This window comes from Sylvia atricapilla, chromosome 1 (assembly GCF_009819655.1).
Source record: "Sylvia atricapilla isolate bSylAtr1 chromosome 1, bSylAtr1.pri, whole genome shotgun sequence".
In the NCBI taxonomy this organism is placed as follows: Eukaryota; Metazoa; Chordata; class Aves; order Passeriformes; family Sylviidae; genus Sylvia; species Sylvia atricapilla.
The window spans coordinates 126122446-126146104 of NC_089140.1; the positions used below are offsets into that span (position 1 = coordinate 126122446).

Consider the following 23659-nt stretch of genomic DNA (forward strand, 5'->3'; position numbering starts at 1 on the left):
TGTAGGCTGGCTTTTCCACAGGAGAACAGAATGTCATGTGACTTAATGAGCTTCAAGAACATGTGAGGACATATCAGATAATAAGTGCATATTTGAATATTTCCATGAGAACATCTCGTCCCAGCTGATCCAGAATCCTTCCGTGGGGGAATGAAATGTCTGAGCCCTCTACAGAATGAAAGAAAAGGAGCACTAAGGCAAAGCAGTAAGTAAACACATTTTTGTGAACCAGCAACAAACTGAATAAATGGTTTTATTTTCTGCAGTAAATTTCATTTGGATAAGAAATTAGGGAAATCCAGAAGCCCCTCAAAAAAACCCAAAATTTACAAAAGTAAAACCTTTGTCTTTTAAGTGCTTCATTTTATTATTTTTAAAAGTTTCATAAATAGTGAGATTTTACATAGCTGTTAATCCCCTGCATCCTGCTGCTCTTTACTTCCTGAGCTAGTTCTATTGCTGGGTGAAACAGAAAGATATCTTAGAAGTAACATTGCTTTGCACAGTGAGTCACAAGATGGAATAGCTAAAAAGAGCTCCACAATTTAGTCCTGATCTTAAATGAGATCTGACTTGGATCCTTTTGATTAAACTGCTGCTGGAAACCTACTCCTGTGAGCCATCATTCACACTTTTCGTCTTCTTGTCTATTTCCCTTGCAATAATCACTGAACTAGAGAGTCAAATGCACGTTTGAGGGAATCAAGGACATTCAGAACATTTCAACGTGACTTTCCCTTAGTGAATGAACTGATTCCACATAACTGCAAAAATGTCATGTGATTTTAGACAGCGTTAGCAGTTCAAAGTGCAGTGTCTTCAGTTATAGGGGGTATGCAAAGGAACATGTCCAGAAGAGAACAGAATGATTCAGTAAGACAACTTTGGAACCAGAAGAATTAATATAATTCCATCTCTGTAGTTCAGGGGATCATAGAATAGTTTGGTTGGGAAGAGACCTTGAAATCATCCAGTTCCAACCCTCCTGTCATAGACACAGGCACTTATCTCTAGACCAGGTTATTCAGGACCATATCCGACCTGGTCTTGAACAATTCCTGCTGTGGAGTGCCTCACCACTCCACAGTAAAGAAATTCTTCCAAATATTTGAACTAAACCTACTCTCTTTCAGTTTGAAGTCATCCCTCCCTTTCCTATCACCACATATCCTTTAGGAAGGCCAATAATCTCAGCTAGTCACAGAAGAGTGATTAGAGATGGGCTTGCATTGATTATCCATTTGTTAGGACTTTTAGAGGCAAAAAGCCCCTCAAAATTACCTGCCTAACAGCACAATTAAAATAATTCTGGGTTGTAGGTTTGATGAAGCAGAGCTTTTTTGTTATAAATATTGCAAAAACACTCAATACACTTACTAGAGTAGCTCTGAATACACAGCAAAGTATAAAGATGCATTAAAAAAATCATCCTTTCAGGCGATGTATTTCCTTATGTCACTAATTTCTTAATCTATTTTAAATCTACCCACTCACTGTCAGACTGCAATACTTCTTCTGTCAGCTCCCCATTTATAAGATGATGTCCTGAGAGCTGACACCAATGGAAAATGCAAGCATTCACTTCTTTGCCAGATTTAGCTGCACACTGCTCCACAGCCTCTTAGAAAACATCTTTTTCACTACAGTTACCTCACTCAGTAGTGAGCATATTTTATACTACAAAACTTTTGAATGTCAGCTTCTAGTCCTGGGATAAATTCTATACCCTTAAGAAAGAAACAATGGAAAGTTAGTGACTCTGCAAACAATTGAATAATAAAAAATGAAGTACGGATAAACTTTCTTATTTGACATACATGAGAACTACCCAAGTTAGAAGTGAGGAATAAACTCTGCTAGAGTGGGTTCAACTTTTGACTCCAAATGTATAAACTCTTTTGTGTTTCCTGCAAAGAGTCCAACAAGTTTTCAAATAAACTCCTCTGCTGATCACACTTTTACCTCATGCTCTTTACCAGACTTCAGAAAGTTTTAAAGATTCTTCAGATATCCCCATTCCCCAAACATCCTGCTTTCCACCTCACAAGGATCATTTTATGTCCATCTACACTTATTTTGTCAGAAAGCAGCATAAATGCACATTGCAGATGCGGTGTTCCTTATTTTAGCTCGGGCCTCCAGTGGGGATCAACGTGCGAAGTGCAGCGGAGTCCCAGGAGAGGCTGTTTGCAGTTTGCCAAGCAGGGCTGTGTGCAGCACTGATGATTCACCCTGCTGATGCCGACTGCTCCTCAAACTCGGGAGAGGAATCAGAAATGGCATGCTGGAGGAGCAGTTAAAGATAATATTCTTCTCTTTGATACAGTATCTTCATATGGAACTGAATCACTCACCATTGTGAAGATCTGAAATATTTTGTTCAAGCTCATTTTCTAAAGAGTGTTTAAAAAATATTTTTTTCTTTCAATTTTTTTTTTTCCAGTTTTAGTTTTTGCAAGGAGCTGTTTCTCTCTTATCCTGACAAGCTGAATAAACAGTGAAATTGTCTAGCTATTTGTCTAAATACTCAAAGGCTCACAGCCAGGAAAGAGTTCATTTCAAGTCATAATTGCAGACAGTCACCTCCAGTGTGGACTTGTGGTCCACTTGTGGCCACGCCATTTTGCAACTGTTGAGAGAAGTCTTCTATTTATAGCCCTGAAGTCACCACTTTGGATGGTTAACCATTCAATTGCATACAACTTCCACTGAGAGAGCTCACCTGGAACTTCATCGGTGCCTAACTCTTATTTTACTAGACTTTGAACACCAGCTCCCACCAAAGATTGCAGGCCCTCTGGATTCACATTTCCTGAAGAGCAGTGCAAGTCTGGCCATAATGTCTCGTGACAGCTGCATCCATTGAAACAGTGACACCACAAATCGCAGCAGTAAAACCTGTATGAGCAAGACGCGGAGTTTTCTTGGCAACTGGCCCACTGAGCTAACACTCACCTCTGGAAGATGTCCCGAAAACTTGACTTCTTAGCAACAGTATAAATTAGCAATGATTATTCTGTCCTTCCTTCCTGAAATACGGCCATTTACAGTGCAGACTGAAAATGCAAAATCCAGATCTAGGTTTACAAGGAAGTTTTCACTCAGTATTAAAGGACCCAGTTGTCAGGATACCTCAGCCTTGAGTTGCATAGATAACTCCATGCATTGCTCCTCCGTGCAATACATTGTAAAATGTAGGCTCTAGACATATGATATCCCCAAATCTAGCAAGCTGGGCAGGTGGCACATGTTAGCCAACAGAAACTGGTGAGATTTAGATCCCATCTCTAGCCTTTGTGGAGTCCCCTACTCCTGTATTTGTTTCAAACCACTCAGTTTCACCTAGATGCAAGTCCCTTCTGCCAGACCTCACCAAGTAGGTCCTAAACAGTGGCTGTATCCCAATGGTGGACTTAGCTGATATTTATGCAAGAAAGTACAGCTAGAATAGATTAATTCCTGTTCTGTAGGAGGTTGAATGTTTTCCATGCCCAAATCACACTGCCTAGCTATAGGTACTCAGGTGGAAAAGATTCTTTTCAGTTAGTGTTGTGGAAGCTATATCCATCCTTGTAGGTGTATTAAATATTCACTGTGCCCCAGAAAAAAAAGACATGAGTGAACATGTCACTATAGCTCACTGTTTTCTTATGGTTTTCATCTGGGAGAAGAATCTCACTTTCTGCATTCTCTTCCAATTCAAAATTTAACTATTTGAAAAGAAGTACTCTCTTCCACAAGAAGCCTATGGCTTAGCCCTTTAGTGTTCTCATATTACTCTTCTTTCCTTCCACTGACTTAATAAATATTTAATTATTCCCTGGAAAGTGCAAGTTGAGAGAATTCCCCTCCAGTCTACTGTCAGGTACTCTCTTAGAAAATGTATTGTGGGCCTTTCCCCCCGCTTTTGTGAATAATTAAACCGATAAAGGCAATTAGGTCATAGATCTCAGGTACTGTAACTACCAGCAACCTTTATATTTTGTGCAGTCCCTTTTCTAATAGATGTGGCCTAAATTGCTTCTGAGTTGAGCAAGAGAGATAGAAACCTCACCTGCAAAGCCTGAATAAGCTATGCATCATCTGGCTCCTTAGAATGGAATATTGATAAAACTGAGGCATTTCCAACATACTTAAAAGTAAAACTTTAAGAGATTTTGCTAATGAGAACATAAGTGACAGTGGACTTGGACAACTCTAAAATAAGGCAAAGCAAAGTGTTGCATTTTGAATACTTAAGTAGCAAGGGCTTATTAAGCCAAAGTCCCAGTTAATTTCTTTTGTGCTTTTCAGACTGAGGGTCATAAGTCCTTAAGCTTTCTTATGCTCAGCATTGCAGTGACATGCCAGGGATTGTGTGCAAGGGAGAGCACCCCTGGTGTCACCTCTCCCTGGAACTACCACAGATTGCTCTGAGGTATCAACACCTGCACCTCCAGAGTAAGGCAGATGTTACGAGACAGGGCAGATGTGCGGGGCTGTCCCTCCCCTGCTGTGTGAGGCAGCCTGGTCGGAGGCCCTGCAGGCACCACTCTGTGGCAAACAGTACCAGGAGGAGCCACAGCAGCCCAGTAACATCTAAAGAAGCACTGACACTTCCAGAAAACTTTCCCCACATGCCTCGAGGAGTTTAACTAGCAGTTTCATACCCTGTCATGATTGTGTTATAAGAGAAATCCTGAGAATAGCACAGCTTTTTTTTGATCCTGCTGCCAAAGGAAGAGATGGGATTTCTGGCAGCAGAAAATTGCTGGTTTTGTCCAGGGGCACAGCCAGGAGGCAGGGAAGAGTCAGAAGTTGTGCTGGACATTAGGGCTCTAGGTTGTTGCTTACTTTGGCTTTAACTTCTCAGATTTGTTGCATGCAATTAGAGAGGGACTCTGAAAATTTGCCCCCAGAAATGCAACAGTGAGAAGATTACTCAAATAACAGGTCACTGAAGTTCACTGAATCCCTACACACACACAGTATTACAAACAGGAAGTTTGTAGAGCATTCATGAAATGGGAAGTGCAACAAGAAGAGATCCAGCTGGTGGTAAACTCAATCAGATTCATAGAAGAGCAGACACACAAAATCTTGCAAAACCATGTGCTCCAGTGCATTGGAATGAAGCTGGTTGATGGTCTGCACTAAAATCATTCTGAGAGCTTTTTGTCTAATCCATCCTAAAAATCTCTGGTGAAGGATACTTCATGACTTCCATAGGAAGTTCCGTAGGCACACAATTTCAGTGCTCTAACAGGCATAAAGAAGTTTTTCTTTTACCCAGTGAGATAATTTTGGGATGATTTAAGCTAATTTATGTTTGTTCTTATCCCATTGGCCCTGAAGAACTACTTATCATCATCTTCTTTACAATAACATTTTGTAGCAATAGAAGGGAGAAAAATGTTTTTCATCTTACTGGGATCAAGTAGAAGGCATAATTACCTCCCACATCTTTGTCAGCTCTTGTGTGAATGCAACCCAGAGTAAAACTTGCCTACTTGGCTACATTGTGAGATTTTTTTTACTCATTCTTAGTCTGTATGCATACTAATTTTTTTCCTCCTTTTTTGTGGTATCCTCTAACTAAAATCTTTCTTTTCTCTGAATAACATCTTGGTACTGGTTGTATCAATTCATTGATTAGCCTGTAAATGAAAGTGTTAATAATTTAACTTTGTAGTCTAAGGAAAAGTAGAAACTACTGTAAATAGGAAGGGATATCCATGTGCTTAATTTTTGTTTCTAGAACACACCTGCTCCTCTCTCTTAAGAATGTAAGTTCCCACTGTACTGAAAATTACTCAGCATGAAATGCTATAAAAATCAAGGAGTAACTGTTATTGTTGCAAAACTTTTATTTAAGGCTGAATGAATACTCAGATTCTTTCAATTTCTTTATTTATAGAGGAAGTTTATTCATTAATACCAGAGGCATCAGCTTCTGTCCTCCTACTTTGAGTAAGCTTAAGAAAATTATTCTAATATAAAGTCCCCCAGGAGATCATTAGCCATCTTCACAAATGGAAAATTCTTATAGAAAAAAACAGAAAAACTTTGTACCTTCACTAAGTTGGAGATTTCTAGATTTCAGGGAGACTAGAATTCAGAATCTGCAGTGAAACATAATTAGTCACCATGAATATATATCCACTGTGGTTTCAGTTGGAGGAAAGCCGTAGCTTCAATATTTCAGTTTCAATATTTCATAGAACTTGTTGCATCTTCATTAGTCTCCCACTTTTCTCACTTGCAGGGTACTATTATAAAAAACATAGCAGAAAAGGAAAAAATAAATCCAAGAATTAAAATAATAAAAGAAGATTCTATTCTTATGCAAAAGTGATTTGGCTTGGGGGATATTTTTTAGTTGTAAAGTTAGAAAAGTCTCTTTGTTAATCTAGATAATTAGGTAATCAAGAAGAGGAATGAAATTGCATAGTCTGAAAATTGCCTGAATTACCTGTATTTTCTGGCAGAAACAAAGAGAGAGAACAAAATTGTTAAAATCTTATGAAAAAAACCCCATGTCAAGTGTGTTTTCATGTCTCCATAATCATTTACCTCCCAACTGAATACATAATGGTTATCTAGGAACAGGAGGAGCCCATGGCAATTAAAAGTATACTACACAGAAATCTTATTGTTATTTATTTACTTATTGTTAAGAGCCAGGCTCCTGAGGCCCCTTTACTGCTAATTAATGAATGTGATGTACTTTAAAATCAAACCTATTATTCAGTTAAAAGTCAACCATAAAAATTTCTTCCTGAAAGTAGAAGGAATGTTTTGCAATGCGTTGTTCTGCAAGATATTTTAACTTGGTTTGGTAGATTTTCCCTAGCTCATGTGTACTGCAAGTCTAATAATGTACTGTAGGCTTTAAAAATGGAATTTACCCTCTGGCAGAATTTTGTTTTGAGCATATACATCACTATGATTTAATAAAAATCTCCTTGATATACCCTTGTGGCATTCCTCACCACAATATTGTCTTGTTGTTACAGAAATGAAACAACGGAATTGAAAATCTAGCTTAGGAAAGCCCCAAAAATATGTTGCTGTTGTGTGAAAAATGGTCTGTCCTCTCTGGCAGCCCGGTATAACATATGGACCTGAGTGGTATCTCACCTTTTTCTTTCACAGACTAAAATTAATCAAGAAAAAACAAAACACAACACAACAAACAAACACAACAAACAAAAATCCAAACCAAACCAAAACAAAACAAAAAACCAACAAAAACCCCCCAGCTTGTAATAAACATGATCCAGAATGTGAATGAACAGTTCATTTAAAGAAAATAGTGAAAGAATATTAACTGTTCTGTTAAGCAGAATTTGGTTCTTTGCATGTTTTTCCCCGACTGGCATGCACTGCTCTTACCACTCCTGCTCCAAACAAATCTCAGCAGAAGGAGACAGACAGAAATATTAAATCTAGTCCACAAACTTGAATTTAGTGGTTGTGCCAGAAAGATGTTCGTCTATACCCAGGTAACCATTTATATCTGTCTGGATAACAACACTTGTGACACATGGCAAACAGGGATGTAGAAATGCAAACATGGATGGCAGACTGAAACCCAAAAAATGAAATGGATCATATTTTGATCTTAGGCTCAAAGATGGAAGAGTTGAGTGTTCTGGAATGAGGAACAAACCCAGTGAAAAGATACTGAGCTGTGTTTTATCAAGCTCTAGACTACATGACAGCAGTCACATCCAATGTCTGATAGATAAAATGATTTATGGAAGCCCATTATATGTTATGATTTATATTGCAATAGCATTTTTCCTTTGTGTAACTTCCTGATTCCTCAACTGCTGAAGAAAAGAGAAAGGATTGCCCATGCAAGTAAAAATGTCATGAATCCTGAGTATCATTAAACATGATATTCCACACACAGAACACTGAACTTTAAGAAATTCTAGTAAACAACGTTATCTTCAGTGAAACTCCTGGGATCAGTACCTCATGATCTGACCTAGTTTAGCAGCTGATATGCTGCTGATATGCTGAGCAGTTGATTCATGTCTAGACTCGGCCAAGTCATTCTGTAGCCCAAAGACGGAATACAGCTTCTAAAAGTCTCAGTTTGTGCCCATGGGATGTTTTTGATAGGCTGCATTTCTTGCAGTTCTAATCAACTAATGGAGAAACTTTGAAATATAGTAATATTTACTACATCCACTTCTCAGTAAAAAAATCTGCCTTTCAATCTTTTTCGATATATTATCTTAGAATTACACTGCTGCTTTGAAAAACCAAAGGAGGCAAGAAGAAAGTTAGGGGAAAGGTTTGAAGATCAAAGCTTAGAATTTCCTATAGAAACCTTACTATTGCTGTTAAGAATGTTATTCCTACAAGAAATTTTTCATTTTCGCCAGAATCCAAGTTTCCAAAATTTTAGTAAAAAACTTTAGCCATCTAGGATATGCACTGCCATGCTGCTGCCTAAACAGCATAAACAGGTTTAGAAATTAACAGATTTACTTTCTTTTCAAGCTGTCATCCTCAGTAACACTGGTATAGTATATGGTTTTCATTTAATACTTGACCTGAGTGTGCTGTATTCCTGTGGCATATTTCAAATCATGACAGAGGCACACAGCACAGAATGCAGGAAAGGTTGTATAGGCCTAGCAAGGAAAACATATGGATAACTCTTATTTGGCTCTGCTGCTAATGAAACCTCAAGCTTTGCCAGCTATTGCTTCATAGAATTCTTGATCTGACACAAACATGTGGATGAACATCTTCAAAATCCAAAATACTGCTTTTACAGAGAAGAAAGTTTTGCAAGATGCATTAAAATAAAATTTTAAAGAGCTGGGAAGAGTGTGAGCTAATCTGCTTAATGTGAGGATATACTACTTTTAAGTCTCAAGTGGTTCTCATGTTGGTCTAAAAGATAGACCAGAGGTGAAGTGATAAACAGAGAGTGGAATAGCTTTCTAGATAATTTCTTATGGCTTTTCACAACACTTGTTCTGATTTCATATAATTCCATTTTCCAGAAAAAGATCGGTTTCCTTCTGAAAGTCCTTTCTTTTCTAGTGTGCATAGAAGTAATAAAGTCATCCCTAACTCTATATACAGAGGCATCTTTCCATTGTAATTCAGCCCATATCTGTGCTATCAGAACAGCTGCTGACTGCATGCATAATTCAGTGATGGACAGAATGCCTTAATGCAGCAATGCCATTACATACCAATGTAATATGGCTGAGGATGCAAACATAAGCAGCTGAAGACACATACCCTCCTGGAACTGTAACTTGTCATCAGGATAAATAATCAGACAGCACATACTAAGAAGCAAATATATTGCTCTGTCATGGTTTCTGGAGCATTTCCTATAGCTCCTTTGATACAGGTAAGTAGTTAGCAGATACTATGCACCAGAGGACAGATTGGATGAAAACTGCATTGATTGATAAGCAGAGGATGAGGACTCAGAAGGTCAAAGTTTAATGTCCTGACCTGCCACAGATTAGCTGATACACGGAGGAAAAATCAGGCAGCTATTACATGTTACATTTTCTTCACATGCAAACTTAGGACACTATTGCTGTGGTTAAAACACCCTGTTGGGTCCCTTAGGCACCATTATTCATGACTTAGTATGCTCAGAGCACCAGAGAAAAGACAAGGAGATGGAAGGTCAGTTACATCCATGCTACTTTACTCTTTAATCTGGGAGCGCTTCCAGGGACTGTGTTTACACCATATATTTGAGGAAAACTAAGAAGCTAAGAAGACTGCATTGCAGTCTCCAAATAATTTTTTTCTGCCCTCCTAGTACAGAACAGATGCAGTAAATTATATTTCCCCTTTCCATTTCCAGTGCACAGCAGAAGTTAAAATGCCATGCTCATATTTACGTACATTTCATGTATATAATTTTAAGCCTCCAACTACTGCAAAAGGGTCCATTAGCAGTGATGGAAAACTTAAAAAAAATCCTATAGAAGTTTATATTTGTAAATCTGAAAACGTTGCAAATTTCCAAATATTCTAATTCTATTGTCAGCTGTACGAAAGAAAACAACTCTCCCACACACTGATGCTGACTCATGAACTGCAGGATTACTGAGACATGGCATCCCTGAAGGATTATTCAGTTACTCAGGGGAAACTGTAAGATAATTGTCCCTCCCTTTTCATGACCATTCATGAAAACACCTACTGAATATTTTGCTGCTGCTGCAGGCAGACTCTCTGAGCTGTGTTCTGGCAGGAAGATACTCCTCCTCCTCTGCTTTAAGTTTTTATCTTCAGAAATGTAAATGGTCTGAGAAACCTAGTGGGCTTTCTATCCATCCAAAATCTAAAGAAAGACCATGTCTATTGCTTTTGGCTGCTTCAGACAGAAGGATGTAAAATAGTTACCACAGATTGCTTTTAATTTACTGGAGATACATGCTGACTGTTGAGTTTCCAACGTGCAAGTTTGAGCAATAGGAAGACAACAGTGAAAACAGAACCTTGCCTGTTACAGATGCATGCCAGATATTAAACAGATATAATTAGTCTATTAATTACCATGGAATGAATTTGCAGTAAGTGTTTGTTTTTATTAAGGGTTTGCTTAGTCAACATGAAGAATTCAGACTTTCATGAATTGCAAAGTGATTTCTGAGGCTAATGATAATTACAGTGTTGAAAGAGAAGGGTAGCCCATTTCATTTAAGAAAATTAGAAAGGAACAAAAGAGTTGGCTCCTAGAAATTACCTCAAAAGTCAATTTTGGAAACACACTATGAAATGCTCACCACCCTCATAGAATTAGATCTGAACCTCCCCTCAACCTAGTTTTTCTGCTAGCATATGTTAAGTGCCCAACACCGCAAACATTATTATCTTTAGATATGCAAATGAATATTTAGCAATTGTGTTGATAATCTGTATAAATTTTTTTTTGCTTTCTCTGAATCCTGAAGGATAAGGAACTGTCTCTATAGCATAAACTCAATATTTAACTCCCCAGGTAAAATAGGTTTTCATGGTGCTTACTGCTATTTAGTAAGTGCTTTAAAATACTGCTGCCAATTTTACAGAAAAGATTAAGAAAATACTATTTCTTATGGCAAAACTGTATTTTCTTAGGGCAACTATTTCCTTAAACACATGAAGCTCAGCGTGATTTCAAAACCCAGGAACATTAAACTTGAAGGACAACCTGAATTCCAACACTCTGAAGAAATCTCTTTTCTGTTTCTAGCTCCTGTGTTATGTACAAATCCATCTAATTCCCACTCCCTGCCCTCAATCCCTTGCTCTCAGGTCAGGGCTGTGGGCATGGCTTTCCCGTTGTGCTGGAATTGAGCCAGCATCTTCCTTCCTGCTCATAGACCTTGTCTGACATCCAGGCACCTCGGTTCTGAGCCTCGGTTCTGCCACCTCCTCTGCTCCTCACCACGGCTCCAGAAGAACATTTCAAAATCCGTGCTGATGATCCAGTTTGCCTCGGGCTCTGGTACACCGAGAAGTGAGGCACAGGTTTGATTTTTAACTGCGATTGCAGTGAAAGTTGTTATGTGTCTGCAGTTAATAGGTGTATTATTAAGTCACGAGGATCAGGCCTCAGTGAACATGCCCTCACTGGCCTGTGATGTTGCACTTACTGGGAACTGAAAATCGTTTTGAGACCACAGTATTATTTATATTCTTCTCAGTTCCAAATAAACCAACTTTCACTACTTTTGGTGATATATCTATAGAAAAGCTGACAACTTCTCTCACAAAATCATTTTTAAATGTCTTATTTTAAATCTCAATGTTCTCTTGGAGAGGTATAAGTAGTAAAAATTATGCCATGAAATTAAGGGTATAAATTAAAAAATACCTTAACCAAAGGCTCATTTCTGCACAAAACCTCTTTTCAGTGGGAAGCCATTTTTAATTTGAGAAAGCGCTCTACATAATGGTTATTGACATCTTGACAGCTTTCTGTTTTTCATTACCAGAATGTTCAAAAAATCAGTGTTCTCTAGAGGAGAAATTGAGTGATATCATTCCAGATGATATCAGATCTCCTTCACAAGACTAAATACTTATTCAAGATTGCAGAACCACTATACCAAAGTCAATAGACTTTTGTCATTTATATCAGCTGGAACTGTAAAGTATTTGCTGCTCTTAGGGATTTGCATCCTTCTCTATTCTTTTAAGGTCCTTATTATGCACAGGCCACTTTTCATGAAAAGAATTTTTTTTCTATAATCTGTTGTTGTAGAAGGCATGTAAGACACCTATTTTTTCTGTTATTTCTGTCCTATTAAAAACTGTAACACTAAGAACTGTAACATTATAGAAGAAAACACATTAGAATTGTCTAGGAGTGTTCAAAATGAACTCTGGTCTTCCTTGATGCTTTTTCCTGAACATCCACATTGTTATTGCCCTATTCTGTCAATTTTCTCCCATTCCAATTGTTGCTATCCTTAAGGCATGGTAAGTATTTCAGAGTATTACAGCTGACCAGACTAGAAGGTCACCCTTAAACTATTATAGCCTGTGAAAATTATAGGGAAGTCTTCTTGTGCACCAAATTAAAGACTGGCATTTTGATTTAAAAAGAGGCTACATTTGACTGTTCTTCACACCACACTTAAAATTCTCTCAGATCTGTAATTTTCCTCTGAATAAACCATGTGCTGGATGTCAGCTCAGAGTTCACCTGAATCTAAACTTGACTCTGTCTTGAATATTGAGTTTTTAATCTTTTGTGCTCCTCTAGAAGTTGTGCAGCATCAGCTGTGTTCATGCTGTGATTGAACGTAAAATCTTGGGTCTGTGAAGTCAATGGGGACTTTGCCATAGGATTCAGTGGGGTTAAGGTTTCACCCAATCTATTTCATACATATCCTTTCTATTTTGTTCTGTCTTATATACATTCACTGCAGCTTTTCAATTTAGCTCTCTGATGAAATGCTTTACTTTCTTTTTCTGATAAAACGAAACAGGCGCATTTTAAGCTATACAGTGTGATGTCTTTTAACTACTTAAAGAACAGCAGAGGACAAAGTAGGGGGGAAATCTGGATTGGTTTATCTATTAAACTTTAATGCTTGGCATCAGGTTTATTTTCCAAACAAAATTGTGTTATCACTGTAAAATTAAACAGGATACTTTTAGAACTGTATAAAGTATAGGTAGTGATTTTCTGAAGCATTGCATTATGCCACTCTTTGCCTGAAAATCTTGTTCAAAGCCTTACTTGTTAATTTTTTTCTGATGAAAGCACGAAATTTCATACAAAACCAGCTCAGTTTCTGTGTAAGTTACTTTCCTCTACCCTGTATTTAGAAATGAAATGAAATTGTTTTGATTTGAGGATTAAAGCAAAGCTGCTGTCTTCTTCTCAGACTGAAGAAGGAAAGAAAAAAAATCAACCCACTCTATCTAAAGAAGAAGACCTAGCATGCCTTGTAAAAAGGAAAGCAAGTGATGAGAAATTTTTTTCAGAAAGGCTGATCAAAAATTTACAAAATTTGATGCAAATACAAAGAAAAGAATAGTTAGTCTGCACTTTTCTTGGGGGAGGGGTGGGATGGGGAGTGTGGAAAGACACATTTCAATTATCTCAGGTGGAGGGCTGGATATTAGTACAATATCTCTTGGAAATCTTGTTTGAAAAGCAAGAACACATTACCTCCAGGAACAGGGGAAAGGAGAGACCTGATACCCATGCTGTGGCTGGGGAGCAATGTGAACCTTTCTTGATGCAGTGTGTGTTTTGCTGATATCCCCTGCGGAAAGAGGTCCTTACTGTGGCCACGCTTCTGTAACTCATCCCGCTCAGATGAGGCGGGATGGTGCCTGAGATGACTGCTGATTTCCATGAGAAAAGGAACTTTACTCACCCTTGTACTTCAAAGCAGAGCCCATAAAGTGCAGAAATAGCTGGTGACAGAGGAGTAAAGATGTCATTCAAGAAGCAAAAAGCAGTGAGTGTGTGTGCCTTAGACATCACAGAATCACTAAGTTGGAAGAGACCTTCAAGATCATCCAGTTCCATGCCCTAACAGCTCAACCAAACCATGGCACTGAGTGCCACATCCAGTCTCCTTTTAAACACATCCAGGGATGGTGACTCCACCATGACTCCACTACCTCCCCAGGCAGACCATTCCAGTACTTTATCACTCTTTCTGTAAAAAACTTTTTCCTAATATCCAACCTATATTTCCCTTGGTGCAGGTTCAGACTGTATCCTCTTGTTCTGTCAGTGCTGCCTGGAGAAAGAGACCAACCCCCACCGGACTACAGCCACCTTTCAGGAGGTTGTAGAGAGTGATAAGGTCACCTCTGAGTCTCCTTTTCTCCAGGCTAAACACCCCCAGCTCCCTCAGCCATTCCTCATAAGACTTGTGTTCCAAGCCCCTCACCAGCCTCTTTGCCTCCTCTGGACGTCCTCAAGTGTCTCAGCGTCCTCCCTAAACTGAGAGCTGGACACAGCACTCGAGGTGTGGCCTCACCAGTGCCCAGGATGGGAAGAATGACCTCCCTGCTCCTGCTGGCCACACCATTCCTGATCCAGGCCAGGATGTCAGCATTTCCATGAGATACGTGCAACACTGTGGGAAGGAAATGAGTCTTCCTCAATTGTAAACTAACTTATTTGTGTGACTTTGCTGCTTTTTCTTATCATTAGGCCTTATTTAACTTTTATTTAGCAAGCTTTTAGTGTACCTGTTCCCCTGTAAGTAGGATCTTTTTCACCAGTCTTCCCTTGGTTTCCCATTTCAAACAGATAATACCGTGGCATTAGCATGTTATCCGATGACAGAAGAGATGTACTAACACTCCTACCAGGCAAAAGTTACTGCTTGTACAGGCAGATGCAAGACAAAAATATTAAAGTTGCAAGAAGATAGAAGGAAAAGAGAATAGAAGAATTTACGGCATCATCCATGCTACCATGCCTCTAGAAAGCTGCAAAAAAATTTACACCATACAAGGAATTTGGGTTTATTTTATTAACTGTGCATATAGTACTCTTATGGCAGAGATGGTGTGATAGCAACTCATGCATAAAGCAAATGAAGTGTAGGTGTCCAGTATATCTTGTTGCATTTTTTTTACTCAGGTTTTTTTAAACATTAACTATGTGCTTCATTTAATTTTATTTTATTCTCTACAAATTGAGGATTCTTGTATTTTACTGTGTATGTAGACACAGGGTGAGGAGAGACATACAAATATTTTTAACATCAAAACTTCACATGCAAATACTTACCTAGTTTCTCAGTTTGTGCAGTGTCTGAATTTGACACCTCTGGGTATCAGCTTTGGGTTACTAGGCTCTATTTTTAGCTATTAAAATGGTAGAAAGATCTTGGAGGAGGAAGAAATAATCACTTTACTTTTATCAGAAAGAAAATATTCCATAAAACAGCTATTTTTCATACAACCTCAAAAACAGCTGTCATTTTGTTCTTCTTACTTATGTACAGTCTTCATCGCTTCTGCCAACACTTTGAATAAATCTCACAACTGCAAGAAGCTGTGAGATTCAGGTTCATTCCTCATGCTGGGTTTTCATATTGGCCTAAGGGGCACTCAGAATCACATATGGGACTAATGCTCACCTTTTGCAGCAGCTGGGGCCCTTTTCCTCCAGTCCTTTCTTTCTCTGTCAACACTCTCTATTCCCTACCTCCCCTCAAATATTTCCTTTATTTATTTATCACTCTTTTTTTCTTGTGGCTACATACACAAACAACTGCAAAAATGTAGTTGACATTTTAGTCTCAGTGTGGACAGGTCTGTGAGCATTTCCATTTTCGTCTGCTGAAGGGATGTGAGAAGGTAGCTGAGAAATTTTTTTCTGCTTTCACATGTTGTATGCTTAATGTCAGTGGGTTTGGCACTTCTAGAGAATAGAACTGTTACAAAAAGACTTCACAGAGACAGGGGAGAGGTATTCTTTATTGAAGTTGAGATTGAATAATGAAGGCCTTTGAAGATTAAGATGAAGGCCTCCAGTACAAGAACCAGCAACTAAAAAAACTTCATTTCCTCTGGCTAAATGTTGGAAGCCTCATCCAAGTCACTGGGAGGTGCCTCAAAGTTTTGTAGTGATAACAATCCCATTTGCATGAACCCTACATGTTTCTAATGCAAAAAGAATTCTAGCCCTGTTCTAGTAGTTATAGATGCTTTCTAGGAAACCAGGCTAAAAATAGTAAAAGATAACATTACACCACTGCAAGGTAAAGTCTCCAATCAAAACAAGTTATGTCAAAGCTGATTTTCATCAGCCCTGGTGAATATTTGGGATTAATTCTGTATCACTGAGATGTTCTTGCTGACTTAACTGTGGAGCGGCAAGAGCCACTGGCAGCCCGGGAAGAGAAATGTACACACACCTGTAAAACAGGTTAGTGGTTTCTACCAAGTACACTATCCACTCACAGCTGTGCAGATGAAGAGTTAACTATGGCACTGAAGTCCTACCTGTGATACGCTCTGTTTGAAAGGAGTCAGGACTTGCTGACTGAATAAAGGCAATGCCAGTGTTTTAATGGGTTGGGCTACATTAAAGTTAGAGTGCAATTAATGTGCATAGCTCACTGAATCTTAGAAACACAGAGGACTGAAAAGAGGCTCAGAAACAACTCAAATTCAGCTGAAACTAAAGTCTCAAGTATTTCATCACTGAGTGATTAACAGTTTTATGGCTGTAAAAGAGTAATCTGACAATAACAGGATTTACTATTACAGATTTATGAGAACTTCTCTTTGCTTGTCAGTACTACAGCACAACATTTTTTATGATAGTATGATCACAACAGAGAATATCTTTCAGGAAAATGGTTTCTTTGTTGTTCCAGTCTGTATTTTTTCCGTCCAATATTCTGACTCTATTTAGTAAAAATGTTTTTAATTTTTGTGGAATCCTTGTGAACACATTTGATCTTAACTTCATTACTGGAATTTAGTAAGCAATAACAAAAAGCCTTTTATGTTTCTATCTTAATGATACTCTGAACTGTACCATTTAGTGTGCTGGTTACAGTAGAACGATCCAGAAAACAGGATCAACACCTTGCCATCAGCCAGTCTGTGTTTTCTGAGGAACTCACAGCCAACTGCTTCACTGAAGAGCATTCCCCGAGGGCTTCAGCTGATTAGCTTCGGAGAATTCTTAGCTTGAACAAATACTATGTATTTGTACTATGGGTACTATGTATCCCTGAACTGGTAACTACTGAAAGCTCATCCAAACACCCAGGTACCTTCCCATGCTGGGACAGGTCTGATAGCCTGCAGTTCCCTCTGGGCTCTTCCTGATCTCGTAAGCTGTCTTGGGGAAAAAGGAAACAGCACCTGCTATCTACTCTCTGTAATTAGTTTATGGCTCATACTTTATAGCCATCTGGAAATTCACCATCTACTTCATTGTTGCTGATGATAAATAGTGTGTTTTACTCAGCTGAAGATTTTAATTTTCTTCCTGATTCTGCAGTAGTCTAGAATGTCACTAATATAGAAGTGGTGGGGTTTTGTTTTGGCTTTTTTTGTTTTGTTTTGTTTTTTGTTTTGTTTTGTTTTGTTTTTTCCAGTGCACAGGCAAGCAGCAATCACAGATTCTTGGATCCAGATGAAAGGAAACTCTTCCTTTAATTTCCTCCATGGCAGCTGTCCTGTGCTGAAGTGATCAGCCATACCTTGTGATGACTTCTTGCTGTGGGAGCACTATCAGCTTGGTGCAAACCTCATGGAAGTTTCTGCTAAATGTTGTAAAGATCACACCTACTGTTCCTGAAAGTTTGACGCCCTCTCCCTTTCTGCTCCACTTCATCTTTGCTTAGTCTTTTGCAGAAAACTCATGAGACTCATAGGGTTTGTGAAACTAGGGGAGAGTCCACCACAGTTGCTGACAAATGCACTTTGAGATACAGACACATGAAAAGAAAGCATTCCCATCCTGCACAGTGGTATTCCACTGAGCAGGGAAAAGGCCCAGTGGCTATGGATAAATAAAAACAGAAACTCGTTTTGCACAGACCACCAAGGATCATCTGTTCTTGGACTGAGCTAAAAGAGAGGGTTTTTTCCCCACTGAATACTGGCTGAGTGTAGTATTAGTTCCTCTGTTAAACTGGAAACAGACTGTACTCTCTGGCATGGATAATGTTGGCAGAAAGCAGGAGAATGGTTTTCTCAGAAGTGTGTTGCAGGCTGTGCACCTGTACTGGGTGGACTGAGGTGGCTCAGGATCCTATGTGACACTTCTGTGTGCCTGTACTTCAGGAGTGAGTTTTGTTTCTTGTCCCTCATGCCATTCCAGCAAAAAGATAATGTTATGATTATATTTCAGAGCATTACCTTGAAAGTAGCATAATTTAAATGTGTATTGGAGGCTTGAGTGCTGTATATGCTGTGACTGTTGTTACTGTACACTTCATTGCAGGCTGCCACTATAAAACAATAATCACAATTTGATTATTTTTCTAAAATGTAGACAAGAGGTTGTGAATATGCAGCAAATGGGCTGTAAGCAAACTTAAAACATGCAAGTGAAAATAAAAATCCAATGGTTCAAAATGTAAGTGCAAGGAAAAATGTGACAAATCAGACATTACTTTGAAAACCTTGGTAGAAATGTTTTTCCTGGAGATCCCATTCTCTATTCCCAGGAAAAAAAGCAGGCAAAATACCAGAGACCAATGGGTTCCTAAAAACACTTTTAATTTTTATGAGTCTTCAATGCATATCGTGCTCCACAGATCATGTCAAAAGAAAGGCAGTAGGCTTCCTTGTGGATCAGACATACTTCAAGCTGTAAAACTGGAGAGAGCTGCACAGCCTCCTTGAAAACTGTCTTTTCACACCCACTTAGGATTTTAAGTGCATAAAAGCAGCAGGGCTAATAATGAAATTAATGAGACTTAGGATTCATACTGTTTACAATGCAAAAATGTCCAAAGCACAGTCAGTGATGGGAAACTGAACTGAGCTCACCATAAGGCCAAATTGCACATTTTTCATAGGGAGAGTGATGTAATTAAACTCACTCACATGCAGGACATTATTCAAGTTATAGAGAACATTATAGAGATCTTCGTGTTCTACCATCAGCAGAAATTCCCACATTTGGCTTTTGTTATGAGAAGACAACCCTGCTAAGGTTAATTTTTATGGCCAGAGGACTATGATGTGTATTTATGAGACTCTAAAATTTCAGAAAAGGTGATTTTCCAGGAATATAGTGAAAGGGAGTTATTTTGGTGTAAAGGAAGAAGGAATTCACCTTGCCATTTCCACATATTCTGCAAAGATTACCATCACAAAAATCTACTCCCAGACTGCATATCTTTATGTGTATTTATATATGTGTACCTCATGTATGAACAGATATATATATATATGGTATATATGCATGTATAAATGTATGTGTGTGTGCTTAAGGTAAAGCTGAGAGTTGTTTCCTGAGCCACAGCAAAGTTGTACAAACTGTGTTATGTTAACTAGTAGTTAAAGCATTCAGTCCTTGAATCATGTTTTGCACAGCGACTATTCAGAAAACCGCTACTGTTTTGACTTCTTTTCTTGTTCAGGGGCTGGGTCAGATTTCTACTTGACAAAGCATTACACTTCCATTTTTGAGTTGTTGTGGTTGGCTTTTTTTTTTTTTTTTTTTTTTTTTTTTTTTTTTTTTTTTTTTTTTGACAGTGATACAGAATGTGCAATTTTGCTGCTATCTGATGGAAGAGAACTTGCAGCTGTGTATGACTATTTTGAAAGCTTTTTGGGTTAGGCTGGAGTAAAGAAAAGCCCTCAGACATACAATTGCCTGATGGCTTATCATTATAGACAAGATTTGAAGGAAACTGAAAGTCTCGTGAGGGATTTGTAGGAAGCTGACAGTGTAAAAAGCAAGTGTTTCACCCATACATCTATTAGAATCACAGCTCTAAGCGAACCTCCTGCTCAAAGCAGAACTAAATCAGAAGTCAGACTGTGCTGTTCAGGGCCATGGCCAGTCATGACTTGGAAATTTCCAAGAGTGGAAGTTTGACAGCACAAGCCCATTCCTATTGTTTCTTTACAACACTCAAGAATTTTTTTTTTTTCTGTTTTTTAGCCACAATTTCTCTTGCTGCAGCCTGCAATTGTTGTGTATTCTTCTTTCCCCGAGCACCTCTGAGGAGTCTGTTTTTCTTTCTTTTGGGTAACTTCCCACTGGACATTAAAGACAGCTACATCTCCCCTTAGACTTCTCCATATTGAACAAGCCCAAGTCTCCCAATTTCTTCCTCTGTGTATTTATGTCAGTCACTTAATCTTAGTGGATCTGTGCTGTTGCAGTTTAACCATTTCTCTCTTGTACTGGCAAGCCGAACACTTAACACAATTTTCACTAGAGTTGAAATACTGAAATTTCATTAACCACCCAGATGATAAAAAGGCAGAATTAATCGCCATGTAAATCAAATATTGGGTGGAAGGTGTAACAGGTGTAAGCAGTTACAGTAGCGATCAACGTAAGTTTCTGAGAATCTGGTTCAGTAAGAAGACTGAGAACACATAAGAGGTCAACATCCAAATAATATAAAAGAGAAAATTTATAACAGAAGCTCCTCTTTCTCTGTTGGTGGTTTGTGCTAAGCTATTTCTGTTTCTTGCAAGATGACGGTTTCATACCTTGGTGATTTCAAACAAAGTGCTATTTAAAACTGAAATGTCAGCTTGACTGGAAAAAAATGATCCAGAAATCACTAAACGGAAAATCCTGCGACAGATTTTTTTTTTTTTCCCCAGCCTTTCCTAAAATGTTGATTCTCTTTATAAATTCTGTATAGCTTAGTGGTATATGCAAAAGGCACACAGGGGGCACATAGATGATTTCAAGAGAGGAGCTCGAACTTTATGCAGAAACATCTATATTTTTTTGTATGTAACTCCCTACACAATTAATTTATGAGCAATTTCATGTTGTAAACTTCCCTGGTGTTCTCATCTTTTAGTTGCTGGCATAATTTGCACTATTATGATATGGAAATACAGCAGTGCACTCACCTTTGATAAGCACACTGCTGATTGACTTAAATACAGTTGCTAAGTGAAGCAAAAATTTACCTTTTCAAGTAGTAATCCTTGTCTCAAATACAGCCAGAATGTCAACACAATCTTTACAAAACTAGCTATCCACCATAACTTCAAAAGGGCAAGTCAATCATTAAATAATAAATTTTGAAAAATGCTATTCTCACATCTACTCAGCATTCCACTGTTACCTAATTCTGACAAAGACAAATGCTGGTGTTGATTTTGGTTTGACTGTTGTATATGACTTTGGTGCCACTAAGCCCCATATGCACCTTCTGCAATGTTGCTTTGCTTTGGAATGTTTCACATTGTGATATCAACAGAAGACTCATCTCGTCACATCTGAAATTCTATTTGTGAAGTTCTGTGCCTGAGGCCAGACCATCTGGGTAATAACCAACATAGTTAATGGGGGAAAGTACTCTCCTCCTCTTTCACTCAGGAACACAGTTGCAATCTCCTTACTCTCTGGAGAGAATAAATCAACCAAAGGGAGAAAGATAAGGGATAGGACTGCAACACATCTTTAAGGTTTTTATTCTCCTGCATTGTTCCAGGAGATTAGTGTCGCAGGAAATGGAACAGTCTCTGCAGTCAGAAAGATATGGACACACCATTATGACTGGCTTGCTGTGGGGAGAATTCCTCATACACCGAGGCCAGTGGTGGCTGGGCCTTTCTAAGCTCCTCATTTTTGTAGAAGTCTTAAATAGGAGGGCATGTCAGTCAGTGATACTGTTCCCTCTGTGTTACAATAAAAAAATGAAGTAAATAGGCAAAGAAATAATTTTTGGAGTGTTTGCAATATATTTTGAAAGGTCCTATAAGGTTATGAGCATTATCTGGAAAGCCAGCTGTTCCCTTCACTCCTCCCTCCCTGTTCTCGATAAGTTCCTTACTCAAATGGAAGACAGGTTGAACGTCGTTTACTGACGTTCTGAACTTTATCTGCTGGTTCTTATCTCTTCTGCCACGCAAAATATGCACATGAGAACCTTAATTTTTGCACGTTAGCAGCAAAAAGAGTAAAATGAAGAAGCAAGTCTTTCATTCATCTGTTTCTCAGACCTGAATGCGAATGGGTGATTACAGTCCATAATATCAGAGAAGAATATCAGTGTAGAGCACACATTCCTTCCTTGAGCAGAATTAAAAACCTGGTTGGTGCTGCATTTTTCTCAGTGTACATGGTGCAGAATGCATCCTGTGTTAGTTAATGCTGCACATCCAGTACCAGATTGCTGCTGTTATTGCTGCTGAAGTAGCAGCAACCTGAGTAATGGGTGAGGCTGTATCACAGAAGGCACTTCACACAGACAGGGAACTGTCAGCCAAAGAAAAGTTACACTCAGGACCAAGAAAGCAGTTTAAAGAAGGTGAGGTGGTAAATGACACACAAGGACTAGCAGAGCCATGAACCTAGCTCTCCTTGCAGGGTCATGGCCCTGCTGGAAACACTCTCTTTAATCTACACTTTTTGACCATATGGTAAATACAGGCAGGGGCCTCTTATGGCCAAAGGGTATCTATCTGGAGCTCACAGTGAAAAACAACTCACATCCACCAGTTCACCAGACATGCTGCCCTGGCCCTTCCCTCACAGCCATGGCTGTTAACAAGCTCTTGTGCTCATGGCTGGTGGGAAGCTTCCAGTTTTTTGTGGAGCTCAGCTTTGGTACAAGGACTGCAAAAAGGAGCAGTCATGATTGTGACACTCCTCTCACTTGTACTGATGTGTCTGACTTTCTTATCAGATGAATAATAAAATTAATGAGTGTTTTTTCTCTTAATGAATGCAAGTAAGATAAACATATGGTCAAGTTTTTACCTAATGTTAATTTTTAAGTGTTTAGGATTTGCTTTCTTGATACAGCAACACAGTTTGATGCTCTTACAGACATTAAATAATCTAGATCCATGGTAGAATAGAACTGTTGTTCAGAACACATACACTGAGATCAGCGACACTTGCAGCTGAGCAGAAAATATCTAACTTTTAGTGCCTAACATGAGGCATAACATTATATTAAGAACTGTAAGAATTCATCACAGTCAATGCACGACAGAACTTTTAATGTTATGCTTTAAGCAAGAAAGCCACATTTTCCAAATCTTTTAAAGTGTTCCATAGCTGAAAACTATCTTTGGTACCAGAAACAGAGCATTTCATGGAATATTACTGGGAGAAGACATTTTCAGTTTTGCAGTGGTGTTGATAAAGCCACTAGCCTGACAGATGGAAGCATTATCATTATTTGAAATAATACTCTACATAACATCATATAGACTACAGAACATCTGTAACATCTGTGTGTTACAAAAGGACCCTCATGCTGACAAATCTACAGTCAAAAGAGCCACTGCAGATAAGTTCAGTAGCCAGTGAGATAAGTTCACTTGTGAAAGAAATGGTGATGTATATAGCATTGTGGACAACAGCAATATTTTGGGAAAAGATTTGACATTACAAAGCTTGAAAAAAGCATATTGCATTTAGGGGGAGTGAATCCTTTATACTAATAGATATTGTGTTTCTTTTGGAGACAGACAAATATTTAGACTGTCCATTATTTGGAGGGAGGATATCCTCTTAACCAGATACTCT

General features: G+C 38.6%; 1 long non-coding RNA gene across 1 annotated transcript; it reads right to left on the reverse strand.

Annotated features, from left to right (window-relative positions):
- Positions 1-342: 342 nt before the first annotated feature.
- On the reverse strand, positions 343-22815 carry LOC136369853 (uncharacterized). Its single transcript, XR_010745073.1, has 2 exons — positions 22613-22815; positions 343-6248 (listed from the first exon to the last, which is right to left on the reverse strand). It is a non-coding gene; the product is annotated as an uncharacterized lncRNA (long non-coding RNA).
- Positions 22816-23659: the final 844 nt, after the last annotated feature.